Source organism: Littorina saxatilis, linkage group LG9 (genome assembly GCF_037325665.1).
Source record: "Littorina saxatilis isolate snail1 linkage group LG9, US_GU_Lsax_2.0, whole genome shotgun sequence".
NCBI lineage: Eukaryota > Metazoa > Mollusca > Gastropoda > Littorinimorpha > Littorinidae > Littorina > Littorina saxatilis.
Window position 1 is genome coordinate 5,599,466 of NC_090253.1, and position 17,680 is coordinate 5,617,145.

The 17,680-nt window shown below is 43.2% G+C and overlaps 9 non-coding genes across 9 annotated transcripts; all 9 read left to right on the forward strand.

Annotated features, from left to right (window-relative positions):
• Positions 1 to 8,878: 8,878 nt before the first annotated feature.
• Positions 8,879 to 8,997, forward strand: LOC138977685 (U5 spliceosomal RNA). Its single transcript, XR_011459465.1, has one exon. It is a non-coding gene; the product is annotated as a U5 spliceosomal RNA (small nuclear RNA).
• Positions 8,998 to 9,742: 745 nt separating this feature from the next.
• LOC138977686 (U5 spliceosomal RNA) lies at positions 9,743 to 9,861 on the forward strand. Its single transcript, XR_011459466.1, has one exon. It is a non-coding gene; the product is annotated as a U5 spliceosomal RNA (small nuclear RNA).
• A 745-nt stretch (positions 9,862 to 10,606) lies between these two features.
• On the forward strand, positions 10,607 to 10,725 carry LOC138977687 (U5 spliceosomal RNA). The gene has a single exon (XR_011459467.1). It is a non-coding gene; the product is annotated as a U5 spliceosomal RNA (small nuclear RNA).
• A 745-nt stretch (positions 10,726 to 11,470) lies between these two features.
• On the forward strand, positions 11,471 to 11,589 carry LOC138977688 (U5 spliceosomal RNA). The gene has a single exon (XR_011459468.1). It is a non-coding gene; the product is annotated as a U5 spliceosomal RNA (small nuclear RNA).
• Positions 11,590 to 12,336: 747 nt separating this feature from the next.
• On the forward strand, positions 12,337 to 12,455 carry LOC138977689 (U5 spliceosomal RNA). Its single transcript, XR_011459469.1, has one exon. It is a non-coding gene; the product is annotated as a U5 spliceosomal RNA (small nuclear RNA).
• Positions 12,456 to 13,202: 747 nt separating this feature from the next.
• LOC138977690 (U5 spliceosomal RNA) lies at positions 13,203 to 13,321 on the forward strand. Its single transcript, XR_011459470.1, has one exon. It is a non-coding gene; the product is annotated as a U5 spliceosomal RNA (small nuclear RNA).
• Positions 13,322 to 14,068: 747 nt separating this feature from the next.
• On the forward strand, positions 14,069 to 14,187 carry LOC138977691 (U5 spliceosomal RNA). Its single transcript, XR_011459471.1, has one exon. It is a non-coding gene; the product is annotated as a U5 spliceosomal RNA (small nuclear RNA).
• Positions 14,188 to 14,933: 746 nt separating this feature from the next.
• LOC138977693 (U5 spliceosomal RNA) lies at positions 14,934 to 15,052 on the forward strand. The gene has a single exon (XR_011459473.1). It is a non-coding gene; the product is annotated as a U5 spliceosomal RNA (small nuclear RNA).
• A 748-nt stretch (positions 15,053 to 15,800) lies between these two features.
• Positions 15,801 to 15,919, forward strand: LOC138977694 (U5 spliceosomal RNA). Its single transcript, XR_011459474.1, has one exon. It is a non-coding gene; the product is annotated as a U5 spliceosomal RNA (small nuclear RNA).
• Positions 15,920 to 17,680: the final 1,761 nt, after the last annotated feature.

Genomic DNA, 17,680 nt, shown 5'->3' on the forward strand with positions numbered 1-17,680 from the left:
TCACGCCCTCATTTTTCAATCAAATTGATTGCAATTTTGACCAAGCAATCTTCGACGAAGGCCGGACTGCGGTATTGCATTTCAGCTTGGTGGCTTAAAAATTAATTAATGACTTTGGTCATTAAAAATCTAAAAATTGTAAATAAAAATATTTTTTTCTAAAACGATCCAAATTTACGTTCATCTTATTCTCCATCATTTGCTGATTCCAAAAACATATAAGTTTGTTATATTTGAATTATAAACAAGCTCTGAAAACTAAATATATAAAAATTATTATCAAAATTAAATTTTCGAAATCAATTTAAAAATACTTTCATCTTATTCCTTGTCGGTTCCTGATTCCAAAAACATATAGATATGATATGTTTGGATTAAAAACACGCTCAGAAAGTTAAAACAAAGAGAGGTACAGAAAAGCGTGCTATCCTTCTCAGCGCAAGTACTACCCCGCTCTTCTTGTTAATTTCACTGCCTTTGCCGTGCGCGGTGGACTGACGATGCTACGAGTATACGGTCTTGCTGCGTTGCATTGTGTTCAGTTTCATTCTGTGAGTTTGACAGCTACTTGACTAAATGTTGTATTTTCGCCTGACGCGACTTGTTTTTTTTTGTGCCTGCCCCTCGTGTCTTGACCACTATCTTGGTGAACGTGCTAAACTTTGTGCTCTCGCTCACCGCCACTACGCAGTGCGACTCTGCTTCTGCGTGTCTCCCGCCACGCCCCCAAGCCACGCCTACTCCACGGGCTGCGCACTTCACTTCACCTCACAGCCTGGTAGTGTACCCGATAAAATTAGCCCTTTTTCCAAATTTTGGGGAGCCTTTTATTGAAATGAACCCCCTCCCTTTCTTGAAAACTAATTTTCGCCCGTAAACACCCATATCTACGGATTGTTTGTTGTCTCCTTGTTTCCCTGCTTGTTCGTTTTTCCCTCCACATATGCTGTTAGGCTAAGTGGTGGTTGTCTCCCTTCCTCTATCTTGTGTCGCAAGCCATAAGCCGTCACAGTCAGTCCGGTAGTAGTTCTTTTATATAAAATCTTAACCAAATTTTAACAAGCTTTTTACAAAGCATCATAAGCACTTTTACAGGAGTTTTCATGCTCATCGCTCACTCACTTCATGGTCCTTGGGCTTGACTTCGATTAGCGAGGCAGTCCTCCCATCTACCCCCTCGCCACCACCTCACCCCTCATCACCCATTGGTCCTCCCCCCCCCACCCCCCACCCCCTCCAATTTTTTTTGTTTGTTTTTTTTTGTGTTTTTTTGTGGGTGTGTGTGTGTTTGAAAGATGAAAGTGTGAATGAGTAGTGCGGCCAGTCTGTCCTTTTTTAATAACGTTAGCTTTCTGGCAGACTTGCCTTTAAACACCTCTTGTCTGAGAGAGCAGGAGTGGAGCTTCTCCAACATGGAAGCGGAAAACATCCGCCACCTATCCTCGCTATCTGGTGGCGAGGATGAAGGGATGAAAATCACAAATGATACAAACTTGGCGTCAACGTCCGCCCCCCCGTCCCAGGTGGCCTCGGGGGTGGTCGGCGACGCCCCAAGAGCCATGTCCTCTGCTCTGAAGAGAAAGAGAGAGGGGGATGCTCTGGAGACTGTAACACTTTCCGACTCTAGCTCGGCCCGTCCATCCGGGGGGAGAGGTACCCAAACCCAGCCGGGTGAGGGTACTGATGAGTCCTCCGTGTGGAGGGTGCCGGGCAAGAGGCGCAAAAAAAAACTTAAAAAAAAGAAAAAACATGAGCAGGTGGCCGCCTCCCAGGACACTAGTGTACCTGGAGGAGGAGAGGGGTCTAACCATGCTGGAACAAAAAAAACAACAAATCAAAACCAGACTGCGGGCCCAGGGGCCAAAAAAAAATTATTCAAAAATCAAACAAAAACCAGCCCACCCCCTGAGTTCCTCTCCTTTCCAGTGATAATCACTGATAACAAGAAGGGAGCGGCCACTCTCAACGGGGTGGGACTCAAACGGTTTAAAATAATCAGTGCAGCGGTCGGCGAAATCCTGTCGGTGCGGGTGCTTGCCCAAGACAGGTTTCTCGTCGGCTGCAAAACAGCAAAACAACAAGAAAAGTTAGCATCTTTGGTGGACCTTGGGGGCATTGGGGTCAGTTCCATTGTCCCTGAGGCCACCACTGATGGCGTTATCAAGCCCGTTCCTCTCTGCCATACTGATCAGGATTTCCAGGACATGAATGTCCGTGTCCGCATCCGGACGGAGGGGGGCGGGCTGGCAGAAAAAGGACCCCGGTCCATCAAATTTATCAAAAGGTTAAAAAACAAAGATGGCAAACCCTCGAGCGCCGTCCGCATCGTTTTCAAGACAGCGGTGCTGCCTGAGAGCGTGGTGCTTGAGGGAGAGCTCTATGGAGTGGAACCTTTTGCGGGGCCAGTTAGGCGGTGCACTCTGTGCTGTCGCTTTGGCCATACAAGGTTCCACTGTAAATCAAAAACCCCCACCTGTGGCCGTTGTGCAACTAGAGGGCATGATGGTCAGGGATGCGAAAAGGAACGCAAATGCCTTAACTGCGGGGGGGAACATTCCGCCTCTTACCGGGGCTGTCCGGAGTATCGGGTGCGGCTTCGGGCAAACAAGATCCGGTCCGCAGCCTACATCCCGTTCTCCGAGGCCCTGGACAGAGCACGAAAAGAAACATCTAAAACCAAAGAGGCACGGGAGGCATGTATTCAAAGTCCCCCTGAACAAAAGGACAATTTCTGGAGGCCTGGGGTGACCCAGCGCGACCGTAAGACCTCCACCCCACATAAAACCTACTCTAGCGTTGCCAGGAGGAAGCCAGTAGGCGATGCAGGTGATCTGGGTCCGAGCCCGCCATCCCCAATAATAAAACAAACCCAAAACAAACCCAAATGTAATAATAAACCAGCCCAAGTCATCTCCCTTGCTGCTGCCAAGGGAGGAGGCGACAAAGCTGGCAACAAGGCAAAAAAACAAGAAAAACAAAGTGCCTCCACCTCTGCTGTTAAAGATGGAGGCACCAACAAATTATCTGAGAGCAAAACCCAGCATAACAAGGCTAAAAACCAAGAAAAACAAAGTGCCTCCACCTCTGCTGTTAAAGATGGAGGCACAAACAGATTATCTGAGAGCAAAACCCAGCATAACAAGGAAGAAGAAATGATGAACGTCCTCTATCAGAAGGTCATGGCCAAAGTAGAGGACGGGATTGTCGACAGACTACGCCAAGAGCGTTTAAAGGCCGAAGAAGAACTAGCCAGGTCTGTCTTCCAAAAACTACAAGCTGACAGGCCCGCGGCGGGGGACCCGGGGGGGCTCCGGGTTTTCCTGGAGCGGTGCCTGGGCCACATGTGGGACGCTAGACAGAAGCAAAGTCCGGGTGCACTCATTGACTCCCTAGTCAAGGTGTACCAGGCACTAACTAAAGAAGAGTCAGTCCCGGTCATCCCGGATACCGCTCTGATTGCCCTGAGCTCCCTGGCTGGTGCCAAGGAGCTGACAGTGTCAGAGATTATTTCCCTTAAATCAAATCTGTAATGGAGCACCAAATCCGTATCCAAAAAATTGTTATTTTATCTTTCCTTGTTTTCCTGTCCGCAATGGCAGAGGAAACTAATGGTAGATATGCGTGTACAGGGAACAGTGTCAGTGTTTTGCAATGGAACTGCAGAGCCATAAACACTGCCCTTTCCCAGCTCACGAGACTGATTCAGGAAAAACACTTTGATGTGTTGGCCCTGCAAAGTCTCAAAGTACACTACACAAAACTCCCTTTTCTCGAGGGCTATCACTACCCACCAGTGATAGACCTGACAAACAAGGGAACACATATCCAGGTTGCCACCTATATTAAAAAAGGACTAATATATAAACCTATACCATCAGTGGTAAAACCTACAGACAAATGTAAGGCCTGCGTCGTGGAAATCTCCCTTAAAAGACAGCGGAGACTAAACATTGTTAATGTCTATTATCCAGCTGGTTGCCCAAGGGCCGACACCACGGCGTGGGTCAGAAACTTAAAATCCACTAAATGTAACTGGCTGGTAGTCGGCGATTTTAACGACCATGACCGGCTATGGAACACAAATAAGCAGATTAATCAACGCTGTCTTGATCATAGTCAACTAGCACTAAATATCACGGACTCTGAGTTGGTCGTCCTTAATGACGGCTCAATGACGAGGATACCGGACCGAGGTAACCAGCAACCATCAGCTATTGATCTGTCGTTGGTGAGTCCAGGGTTGGGGGTATGCACTGACTGGTGCACTTTCCCCGACGCGCTGACGTCAGATCACCTGCCCATCTTTATTAGGGTGAACAACCTGGATATAGAAAAGGAAGAAAAATCCCAACAAATAAAATATAACTACCTAAAAGCAGACTGGGCTCGATTCAGACACCTGCTAAGCAACACCAACGCTGAAGAGCTTACCGACCCTGATATTGACGCATACTATAAAAACATACGTAATACTGTTATCGGAGCGGCAGATCTCAGCATACCAAAAAAACAAAGTAGCCGCGGCCGTAACCTTCCCTCTATTTCTACCTCTTGGTGGAATGGGGATTGTGACGCCGCGGTTGCAGAAAAAAGATTTTTTACCCGTAAATATCTCTCTGTTAGCAATGAGGCCAACCATAGGCTAATGAAAGAGTCCCAGTCAAACTGCAATGCCACCATAGCATCTGCTAAGCTTAAGGACTGGGAGCGCTTCATGGCCGAGGAAAGCCTCAGCTACAGAGACACGAGCAAAGTGTGGAACAAAATAACCAAATATAAAAAACGCCGCAGTACCGCTGAGCAACCCCTTAAAATTGGACAAAACCTCACTAAAAATAACCAGGAAAAAGCTGACATTTTAGCATCCACCTTCGCAAAAGCAAGCCAGACAAGTTTTTTAAGTGCTGATGCACAACAGTATAGATCAAACCAAGAAGCAGGATATCAGCACCCTGATTGTAATAACAACATGCCTGTAAATAGTATCTTTAGCCTTAGGGAAACATCAAATGCCATTAAACAAATTAAATCTGTTAAAAAGGCTTCGGGCGCAGACCCTATATCATATCAGATGATTAGATACTTTCCAGACAGCTTCCTAAAAATCCTAACCAACTTTTTTAACATGTGTTGGACACAGAATCAAATCCCGCTCGAGTGGAAAGAAGCCCAGGTGGTAGCCATTCCCAAACAGGGCAAACCAAAGGACTTACCAGCGAGCTACAGACCCATCTCCCTAACCCCACATTTAGGAAAAATATATGAAAGAGTTGTTCAGCGGAGACTGCAATATTTCTTAGACAAGAATAATATTATCCCAGTATGCCAAGCCGGATTCCGAAAGGGCCGGTCTTGCACTGATCATGTCATAAATTTTGTCGAGAGAATTAAAAAAACTCTCTCCTATAAAAAGCAGGCACTACTGGGCACCTTCTTTGATGTGAAGGGTGCCTACGATAGTGTATGGCACGCCAGACTGCTACATAAATTATCAAATATTGGATTGTCTGGGAACATTTACCATTTTATAAAAGATTTCATTACAAATAGAACTTTGCATGTTAAAGTCGGCTCTGCCCTCTCTGCGTCTCACAAACTAGACATGGGGGTTCCCCAGGGTAGCATTATTGCGCCAACCCTTTTCAGTATCATGTTACATGATATAGACAAGGTGGACGTAGGAGGGGCATCCGTACTGCTGTATGCTGACGATCTTGCCCTCCTAGATAATAAAAAACCAATGGCCAAAAAAACAATCGTCAAAAACCATATTGACATGGCCGAATATCAACATAAGGTGGACCAGCTGAGTCGCTATATGCATGATAACGGGTTTACCCTGGCACCCGATAAAACAGTTTTCTTTGTGGCCAGTAGACAGAAATTTGTCATAGACAAATGTTCTATCCAGGTTAACGGAAATAAAATCAAACCCAGCCACCAGGTTAAGTTTTTGGGTGTGACAGTGGATCGTCTACTAACATGGCGGACACATATCATTAACCTAAATACTAAAGCAAAAAAAACATTTAACATAATTAAAATACTGTCCTCTGAGCCGTGGGCCTGTGGTCGGAAGATGCTAGTTGACATCGTTAACTCTCTGATCAGATCGCGGCTCACCTATGGACAGGAATGCTTTTTCTCAGCCAGTGCTTCAAGGCTGGCCAGCCTGCAAGCAACCGAGTGCAGTGCCCTAAAAATTGCACTGGGCCTTCCCCGCTGGACAAGTAATACGAAAGTCTACCGGGAGGCAGGCTGGCTCAGCCTTAGCGACTACCGCAGACTACACTGTGCGCGCTACTATGCACGCGCCCGTGCTGTTCCGAACACGGTCACTGTCGTGCTCGACAACCTATCTAAGGAGTACCCTAACCTATGTGCAGCTGATCGTCTCAGCAAAAGCAGAAAATTAAAAACCCAACCCATCATAGATTACATAGCCCCCCTATTAAAACAATGTAGTTTTGGGGTGAACTGTTGCCAGGTACCTGTGTCCCCATACCCCCCCTGGCTGCTGGAGACTCCAGAATTTCACTGCGACCTAGGGGCGGAGATTAGTAAAAAAGACAACCCGCTCCTTTTGGCGACTATGGCCAAGGAGCTAATTAATACAAAGTATTCACACTTTCTACATATATATACAGACGGCTCCAAGTTGGAGGACGGAAGAGTGGGCTGTGCCTTCGTTATTCCGTCTCTTAATGTATCAAAGAAATATAGATTAAATAATGAAGTTTCAATCTTCACTGCCGAGCTCTTTGCCATACTCATGGCGCTCACCTTTATTAACGATTTAACTGTAATCCCACACCATGTTGTGATTTTATCTGACTCTTTATCGTCGTTGCAGGCCCTGTTGTACGGTTCTGGTAATCGTACTGACATGATCCACGACATAAATATAATTTCACACCAAATTATTGCTTCAGGCACCCAGCTGGACCTCCAATGGGTCCCGTCTCACGTTGGCTTAGCTGGAAATGAGGCGGCTGACCTGGCAGCAAAAGAAGCAACAGCAAATCCCTCTGTAACTACAAATGTAGGTTTCTCACTAACCGAAATCTATTCAAAAATAAACTCCCTTTATAAAATAGTATTCTGCCCAAATAACCCTTGCCTGCCCACTCCCGTACTGCCCCCGGTATTACTACGTATGTTCAGACGCCTGCGTACTGGTGGCACGATTTATAAGATTTTTAAACCACATTGCTCCTGTGGACAACTTATCGGTTTAGAGCACGTCTTTGACCAGTGTCCGGAAAATATACCTTACTTCCACAATCTATATAAGCATATGTCAACTCACAAATTGACACCCGAACAATATTTAACTAAACATAGCGAGCTCGGCTGGTCACATACACTACTGCTATGTAGGCTCGTATACCACTCCCCTGTGAGTGTGTGGGTCTGAGCCTACATATTCTTAAACCATACCTGTACGCCTCCTACCATAATGATACCGCAAGGCCTCCTAACACCCTCCCACCCCATTCCCCTTCTTCCCCACTACCCCCTACCGGCCCTTTTCTTGGTGCTTAGTAGAGGCCCTTACTGCGGTACAGACAGCTCTGTCGGAGCATGAGAAACCCATACGGCAGCCTCTTGCTGCCAAGGGCTTAGTGATCCGACATTTCAACACCAATTAGTGTGCCACACCAATAGTGTGCACACAGACCTATGTCAGTTGACATTACCAGGTCTCCTACCACCTGTTTCCCTTTGCTCCCTCCCCCCATTTTTTTTTCCAGGTGGCTAGTAGAGGCCCAACCCACGATTAAGACTTCCCCCTCTCCTCAACACACATATACAATTACTGAGTAAATCCTGATTAACAATTCTATAAGAGGCTGTCGGCGCTCGGGAAACAGGGAGCGAAGGGCAGTGCCCCACCTAGTGACCGAGTGCCGCAGCCCATACCTCCCTACCGCCCTGATATGGCCCTTCGTGGTCGGCTGGGCGCTGGGCAAACAGACAAACAAACAAACAAACCTTCCTCATAACCCAAATGAGGCTGCCGGCGCTTGGGAAACAGGGAGCGAAGGGCAGTGCCCCACCTAGTGACCGAGTGCCGCAGCCCATACTTCCCCCATAACCCAAATGGAACTCAGTTCCTGCTACCAGACTGTAAAATCAACTATAACTATGAGACACTATAAATAAGAGGTCTTTCCTTTTTAAACAATCTTTTAAGTAATACTAATGCATCCTTTTTAATGAACACTGCTAATGTACTGTTAGCTCAAATGCGACTATTGCAGTGGCAGGAGGGCTGGCGGACATAGCAGACCTAAACTATACCAACTCTTATGGATAGGTGCAGTATGGCACAGGATACATGCGGGCGAGTATGAATGCGTGTGTCTGACCTTAACATGGTAGCTTTTTTTCTATCTTTTCATTTTTTACATCACTCTTCATTCTTAAATTTTTTAACAAGGTGGTCCTGAGATTTTAACATCTTATCTTTCCTTTTTAAATAGTATATGAATTAAAGATTATACTCTTAACGGTCCCCCCCTAAGTAAGACTACGCATACGACCAAAATCTATCCTTCTACAAGGATTCTAGCATATACGTGTTACTATACCCCCACCCCCATCCTTATGGAGAGTGGGTCCCAGCATCGGGGGGCTTGCCTGCTCGGCCTCACCCTACTCCTTTCCTCCTTTTTTATTTTTATTTTTTTTATTTTTTTTTATTTTTTATTTATTTATTTTTTATTTTTTTTTTAACTTTTTTTATTTTTTTTTTTTTTTTATTTTTTTTTTTTAAATATAATATCATATCAACCCAGTCCTGTCCTTAAGAGGCTGACAAACAATGCCTGTAGGACACAAATTTCCCTAAAAAAAAAATAAAAAGAAGTTTTCTTCACTCTGGTTTCTCTTCAGCTCACGAGAAAATCTTTCGCCTTTTACTAAAGATTTCCGTGGAGAGGAACATATGAATGAGTCTTAAGACTATTTTTCAAGCCCTACTCACAGTAGGGTAATCTCAATCAAAACACTGACATTAATTAATGGGCCCAATTCAAGTGTGTGTTAGAGACTGTCACCTCAAACTAGATGCTTGAGCCATAAGCGTTCAGTGAGCAGATTAAAACAGTAATTCCATGTCAACCAGTAGGTAAGACCAGCTGACAATCATATGCTTGGTGTTTTTACACATTACCCGGTCAAATACATGTATCTTCAGCCTGTAATCAGTCAATCACCGGATATTTCCTGTTAAAGTGATCCCTGTACTGGGCCACTGTCAATAACAAACCAAAAAGAAAGTATAAAAAGAAAGTCTAGATTATCAGTAAAATATGTTGGACGTCTCAACTCATTCGGATTGTAAGGGAAAGTCTTCCCGAGAGGAAGCAGACAATGAATTCAACTCATAGTGAGTGGCTACAATACAAACTTGAGGAAAATAATACTGCAAGGGGAGCGACCTACTGACAAAGATACTTGAAGTGACCGAGTATTGTCCCTTGCTTTTACAGTTGCGTTGCAACTGATAACAACAAGTTGCAGCTTCATCACCTTTGGAAGGAAGGCTTGACCAAACACCCAGGAACATTCTAAGTCGACACTTAAGCAAATCACTTTTGTTTACACACTGCCCTATTTTTTTCAGCTAAGATGATTTAAATACACATGAACTGTTACAACCGATATTAGTAAGGGCGTACACCTGTCATCTTTTGTAAACAATTTGGGGTCAGTGTGAACATGTTTCGGGTTTTCTTCACTCTGGTTTCTCTTCAGCTCACGAGAAAATCTTTCGCCTTTTACTAAAGATTTCCGTGGAGAGGAACATATGAATGAGTCTTAAGACTATTTTTCAAGCCCTACTCACAGTAGGGTAATCTCAATCAAAACACTGACATTAATTAATGGACCCAATTCAAGTGTGTGTTAGAGACTGTCACCTCAAACTAGATGCTTGAGCCATAAGCGTTCAGTGAGCAGATTAAAACAGTAATTCCATGTCAACCAGTAGGTAAGACCAGCTGACAATCATATGCTTGGTGTTTTTACACATTACCCGGTCAAATACATGTATCTTCAGCCTGTAATCAGTCAATCACCGGATATTTCCTGTTAAAGTGATCCCTGTACTGGGCCACTGTCAATAACAAACCAAAAAGAAAGTATAAAAAGAAAGTCTAGATTATCAGTAAAATATGTTGGACGTCTCAACTCATTCGGATTGTAAGGGAAAGTCTTCCCGAGAGGAAGCAGACAATGAATTCAACTCATAGTGAGTGGCTACAATACAAACTTGAGGAAAATAATACTGCAAGGGGAGCGACCTACTGACAAAGATACTTGAAGTGACCGAGTATTGTCCCTTGCTTTTACAGTTGCGTTGCAACTGATAACAACAAGTTGCAGCTTCATCACCTTTGGAAGGAAGGCTTGACCAAACACCCAGGAACATTCTAAGTCGACACTTAAGCAAATCACTTTTGTTTACACACTGCCCTATTTTTTTCAGCTAAGATGATTTAAATACACATGAACTGTTACAACCGATACTAGTAAGGGCGTACACCTGTCATCTTTTGTAAACAATTTGGGGTCAGTGTGAACATGTTTCGGGTTTTCTTCACTCTGGTTTCTCTTCAGCTCACGAGAAAATCTTTCGCCTTTTACTAAAGATTTCCGTGGAGAGGAACATATGAATGAGTCTTAAGACTATTTTTCAAGCCCTACTCACAGTAGGGTAATCTCAATCGAAACACTGACATTAATTAATGGGCCCAATTCAAGTGTGTGTTAGAGACTGTCACCTCAAACTAGATGCTTGAGCCATAAGCGTTCAGTGAGCAGATTAAAACAGTAATTCCATGTCAACCAGTAGGTAAGACCAGCTGACAATCATATGCTTGGTGTTTTTACACATTACCCGGTCAAATACATGTATCTTCAGCCTGTAATCAGTCAATCACCGGATATTTCCTGTTAAAGTGATCCCTGTACTGGGCCACTGTCAATAACAAACCAAAAAGAAAGTATAAAAAGAAAGTCTAGATTATCAGTAAAATATGTTGGACGTCTCAACTCATTCGGATTGTAAGGGAAAGTCTTCCCGAGAGGAAGCAGACAATGAATTCAACTCATAGTGAGTGGCTACAATACAAACTTGAGGAAAATAATACTGCAAGGGGAGCGACCTACTGACAAAGATACTTGAAGTGACCGAGTATTGTCCCTTGCTTTTACAGTTGCGTTGCAACTGATAACAACAAGTTGCAGCTTCATCACCTTTGGAAGGAAGGCTTGACCAAACACCCAGGAACATTCTAAGTCGACACTTAAGCAAATCACTTTTGTTTACACACTGCCCTATTTTTTTCAGCTAAGATGATTTAAATACACATGAACTGTTACAACCGATACTAGTAAGGGCGTACACCTGTCATCTTTTGTAAACAATTTGGGGTCAGTCTGAACATGTTTCGGGTTTTCTTCACTCTGGTTTCTCTTCAGCTCACGAGAAAATCTTTCGCCTTTTACTAAAGATTTCCGTGGAGAGGAACATATGAATGAGTCTTAAGACTATTTTTCAAGCCCTACTCACAGTAGGGTAATCTCAATCAAAACACTGACATTAATTAATGGGCCCAATTCAAGTGTGTGTTAGAGACTGTCACCTCAAACTAGATGCTTGAGCCATAAGCGTTCAGTGAGCAGATTAAAACAGCAATTCCATGTCAACCAGTAGGTAAGACCAGCTGACAATCATATGCTTGGTGTTTTTACACATTACCCGGTCAAATACATGTATCTTCAGACTGTAATCAGTCAATCACCGGATATTTCCTGTTAAAGTGATCCCTGTACTGGGCCACTGTCAATAACAAACCAAAAAGAAAGTATAAAAAGAAAGTCTAGATTATCAGTAAAATATGTTGGACGTCTCAACTCATTCGGATTGTAAGGGAAAGTCTTCCCGAGAGGAAGCAGACAATGAATTCAACTCTGATAGTGAGTGGCTACAATACAAACTTGAGGAAAATAATAGTGCAAGGGGAGCGACCTACTGACAAAGATACTTGAAGTGACCGAGTATTGTCCCTTGCTTTTACAGTTGCGTTGCAACTGATAACAACAAGTTGCAGCTTCATCACCTTTGGAAGGAAGGCTTGACCAAACACCCAGGAACATTCTAAGTCGACACTTAAGCAAATCACTTTTGTTTACACACTGCCCTATTTTTTTCAGCTAAGATGATTTAAATACACATGAACTGTTACAACCGATACTAGTAAGGGCGTACACCTGTCATCTTTTGTAAACAATTTGGGGTCAGTCTGAACATGTTTCGGGTTTTCTTCACTCTGGTTTCTCTTCAGCTCACGAGAAAATCTTTCGCCTTTTACTAAAGATTTCCGTGGAGAGGAACATATGAATGAGTCTTAAGACTATTTTTCAAGCCCTACTCACAGTAGGGTAATCTCAATCAAAACACTGACATTAATTAATGGGCCCAATTCAAGTGTGTGTTAGAGACTGTCACCTCAAACTAGATGCTTGAGCCATAAGCGTTCAGTGAGCAGATTAAAACAGCAATTCCATGTCAACCAGTAGGTAAGACCAGCTGACAATCATATGCTTGGTGTTTTTACACATTACCCGGTCAAATACATGTATCTTCAGCCTGTAATCAGTCAATCACCGGATATTTCCTGTTAAAGTGATCCCTGTACTGGGCCACTGTCAATAACAAACCAAAAAGAAAGTATAAAATGAAAGTCTAGATTATCAGTAAAATATGTTGGACGTCTCAACTCATTCGGATTGTAAGGGAAAGTCTTCCCGAGAGGAAGCAGACAATGAATTCAACTCTGATAGTGAGTGGCTACAATACAAACTTGAGGAAAATAATAGTGCAAGGGGAGCGACCTACTGACAAAGATACTTGAAGTGACCGAGTATTGTCCCTTGCTTTTACAGTTGCGTTGCAACTGATAACAACAAGTTGCAGCTTCATCACCTTTGGAAGGAAGGCTTGACCAAACACCCAGGAACATTCTAAGTCGACACTTAAGCAAATCACTTTTGTTTACACACTGCCCTATTTATTTCAGCTAAGATGATTTAAATACACATGAACTGTTACAACCGATACTAGTAAGGGCGTACACCTGTCATCTTTTGTAAACAATTTGGGGTCAGTGTGAACATGTTTCGGGTTTTCTTCACTCTGGTTTCTCTTCAGCTCACGAGAAAATCTTTCGCCTTTTACTAAAGATTTCCGTGGAGAGGAACATATGAATGAGTCTTAAGACTATTTTTCAAGCCCTACTCACAGTAGGGTAATCTCAATCAAAACACTGACATTAATTAATGGGCCCAATTCAAGTGTGTGTTAGAGACTGTCACCTCAAACTAGATGCTTGAGCCATAAGCGTTCAGTGAGCAGATTAAAACAGCAATTCCATGTCAACCAGTAGGTAAGACCAGCTGACAATCATATGCTTGGTGTTTTTACACATTACCCGGTCAAATACATGTATCTTCAGCCTGTAATCAGTCAATCACCGGATATTTCCTGTTAAAGTGATCCCTGTACTGGGCCACTGTCAATAACAAACCAAAAAGAAAGTATAAAAAGAAAGTCTAGATTATCAGTAAAATATGTTGGACGTCTCAACTCATTCGGATTGTAAGGGAAAGTCTTCCCGAGAGGAAGCAGACAATGAATTCAACTCTGATAGTGAGTGGCTACAATACAAACTTGAGGAAAATAATAGTGCAAGGGGAGCGACCTACTGACAAAGATACTTGAAGTGACCGAGTATTGTCCCTTGCTTTTACAGTTGCGTTGCAACTGATAACAACAAGTTGCAGCTTCATCACCTTTGGAAGGAAGGCTTGACCAAACACCCAGGAACATTCTAAGTCGACACTTAAGCAAATCACTTTTGTTTACACACTGCCCTATTTTTTTCAGCTAAGATGATTTAAATACACATGAACTGTTACAACCGATACTAGTAAGGGCGTACACCTGTCATCTTTTGTAAACAATTTGGGGTCAGTCTGAACATGTTTCGGGTTTTCTTCACTCTGGTTTCTCTTCAGCTCACGAGAAAATCTTTCGCCTTTTACTAAAGATTTCCGTGGAGAGGAACATATGAATGAGTCTTAAGACTATTTTTCAAGCCCTACTCACAGTAGGGTAATCTCAATCAAAACACTGACATTAATTAATGGGCCCAATTCAAGTGTGTGTTAGAGACTGTCACCTCAAACTAGATGCTTGAGCCATAAGCGTTCAGTGAGCAGATTAAAACAGCAATTCCATGTCAACCAGTAGGTAAGACCAGCTGACAATCATATGCTTGGTGTTTTTACACATTACCCGGTCAAATACATGTATCTTCAGACTGTAATCAGTCAATCACCGGATATTTCCTGTTAAAGTGATCCCTGTACTGGGCCACTGTCAATAACAAACCTAAAAGAAAGTATAAAATGAAAGTCTAGATTATCAGTAAAATATGTTGGACGTCTCAACTCATTCGGATTGTAAGGGAAAGTCTTCCCGAGAGGAAGCAGACAATGAATTCAACTCTGATCGTGAGTGGCTACAATACAAACTTGAGGAAAATAATAGTGCAAGGGGAGCGACCTACTGACAAAGATACTTGAAGTGACCGAGTATTGTCCCTTGCTTTTACAGTTGCGTTGCAACTGATAACAACAAGTTGCAGCTTCATCACCTTTGGAAGGAAGGCTTGACCAAACACCCAGGAACATTCTAAGTCGACAATTAAGCAAATCACTTTTGTTTACACACTGCCCTATTTTTTTCAGCTAAGATGGTTTAAATACACATGAACTGTTACAACCGATATAGTAAGGGCGTACACCTGTCATCTTTTGTAAACAATTTGGGGTCAGTCTGAACATGTTTCGGGTTTTCTTCACTCTGGTTTCTCTTCAGCTCACGAGAAAATCTTTCGCCTTTTACTAAAGATTTCCGTGGAGAGGAACATATGAATGAGTCTTAAGACTATTTTTCAAGCCCTACTCACAGTAGGGTAATCTCAATCAAAACACTGACATTAATTAATGGGCCCAATTCAAGTGTGTGTTAGAGACTGTCACCTCAAACTAGATGCTTGAGCCATAAGCGTTCAGTGAGCAGATTAAAACAGCAATTCCATGTCAACCAGTAGGTAAGACCAGCTGACAATCATATGCTTGGTGTTTTTACACATTACCCGGTCAAATACATGTATCTTCAGACTGTAATCAGTCAATCACCGGATATTTCCTGTTAAAGTGATCCCTGTACTGGGCCACTGTCAATAACAAACCTAAAAGAAAGTATAAAATGAAAGTCTAGATTATCAGTAAAATATGTTGGACGTCTCAACTCATTCGGATTGTAAGGGAAAGTCTTCCCGAGAGGAAGCAGACAATGAATTCAACTCTGATAGTGAGTGGCTACAATACAAACTTGAGGAAAATAATAGTGCAAGGGGAGCGACCTACTGACAAAGATACTAGAAGTGACCGAGTATTGTCCCTTGCTTTTACAGTTGCGTTGCAACTGATAACAACACGTTGCAGCTTCATCACCTTTGGAAGGAAGGCTTGACCAAACACCCAGGAACATTCTAAGTCGACACTTAAGCAAATCACTTTTGTTTACACACTGCCCAATTTTTTTCAGCTAAGATGGTTTAAATACACATGAACTGTGTTACAACCGATATAGTAAGGGCGTACACCTGTCATCTTTTGTAAACAATTTGGGGTCAGTCTGAACATGTTTCGGGTTTTCTTCACTCTGGTTTCTCTTCAGCTCACGAGAAAATCTTTCGCCTTTTACTAAAGATTTCCGTGGAGAGGAACATATGAATGAGTCTTAAGACTATTTTTCAAGCCCTACTCACAGTAGGGTAATCTCAATCAAAACACTGACATTAATTAATGGGCCCAATTCAAGTGTGTGTTAGAGACTGTCACCTCAAACTAGATGCTTGAGCCATAAGCGTTCAGTGAGCAGATTAAAACAGCAATTCCATGTCAACCAGTAGGTAAGACCAGCTGACAATCATATGCTTGGTGTTTTTACACATTACCCGGTCAAATACATGTATCTTCAGACTGTAATCAGTCAATCACCGGATATTTCCTGTTAAAGTGATCCCTGTACTATCACTATCACTGCCAATAACAAACCAAAAAGAAAGTATAGAAAGAAAGTCGAGATTATCAGTAAAATATGTTGGACGTCTCAACTCATTCGGATTGTAAGGGAAAGTCTTCCCGAGAGGAAGCAGACAAGGAATTCAACTCTGATAGTGAGTGGCTACAATACAAATTTGAGGAAAATAATACTGCAAGGGGAGCGACCTACTGACAAAGATACTTGAAGTGACCGAGTATTGTCCCTTGCTTTTACAGTTGCGTTGCAACTGATAACAACAAGTTGCAGCGTCATCACCTTTGGAAGGAAGGCTTGACCAAACTCCCAGGAGCATTGTCAGTCACTTTTGTTTACACACTGCCCTATTTTTTTCAGCTAAGATGGTTTAAATACACATGAACTGTTACAACCGATATAGAAAGGGCGTGCACCTGTCATCTTCTGCATAAACCTATATCTAAATATAGGTCCCTGTCCTTCTGTAAACACTTTGTGGTCAGTCTGAACATGTTTGGGGCCCGCACTCTGGTTTCTCATGTCAAAGTATACAGTACTGTCTAGATTATCAGTAAAATATGTTGGACGTCTCAACTCCGGTTGTTTCCCGTTTCTCCGTTTCCTATTTCACCGTGTTCATTGACTATTCACCGTATATAGTTTTCGGAGCCTATGGCCGCCAGATACAAGAGCGAGTCCGCCTCATTTTAGCCGTACCGTCTCCACGCTGCCGGCCGTATGTTTTCATAATCAAAAATAAATTCACTCACAGAAAACAACCAGCGAGGTTTATAGTGTGAGTACACATTGTATCTATACATGCTCCGAAACGCTAAGGTCATCGCGACATAATATCACCAAGGGACATAACTGAGCATGGCAGCATGGATGCGGTGCACAACCCGATCCAGCTCTTGCCCGACCAATGTTTTAACTGTCAGCCAGGCGTCGTGGACAAGACAAGTCTGATGGAACCCGTCCGCTCGTGTTACTGCGGATTAATAGAGCGCCATTACTCAATTAATGGCCGCGTTAGCCATCCAATTTGGCCGCGCTGCGATACGAGACCGTAGCGCGTAATTGTATTGGCGGTGGCCAGGGGAGGCAACCGCGTCTTCCTATTATCTTTACTGCCCGGATGAAACGGAGACTGCAGTTTTGGCGCTGATTTATAAATGTCATCCTCCTCGCTGTCCCTCGCTTTTTTTCTGACAGCTAGGGGGAATTGGAGGGAGGTAGGAGCGGGGGGGGGGGGGGGGGGGGAGGTAGAGGTAGAGTGCAAAATAGTTCATAGTCAAACAAGGAAGTGACCGGAATAGGGTGTGTGTGACATCTGCGTGTGTGTGTGTGCGTACGTGTGCGTGTGTGTGCATGTGCATGCGCTTGTTGCTATTGTTTGGTTCAGTTGTTGTTTACTAAAGTATCCTGCGAAGATATGAATATGCATTTTCGGCAGTGGAAAAAAATGTGTGTCAGTCGACAACAACACACACACACACACACACACATGACACA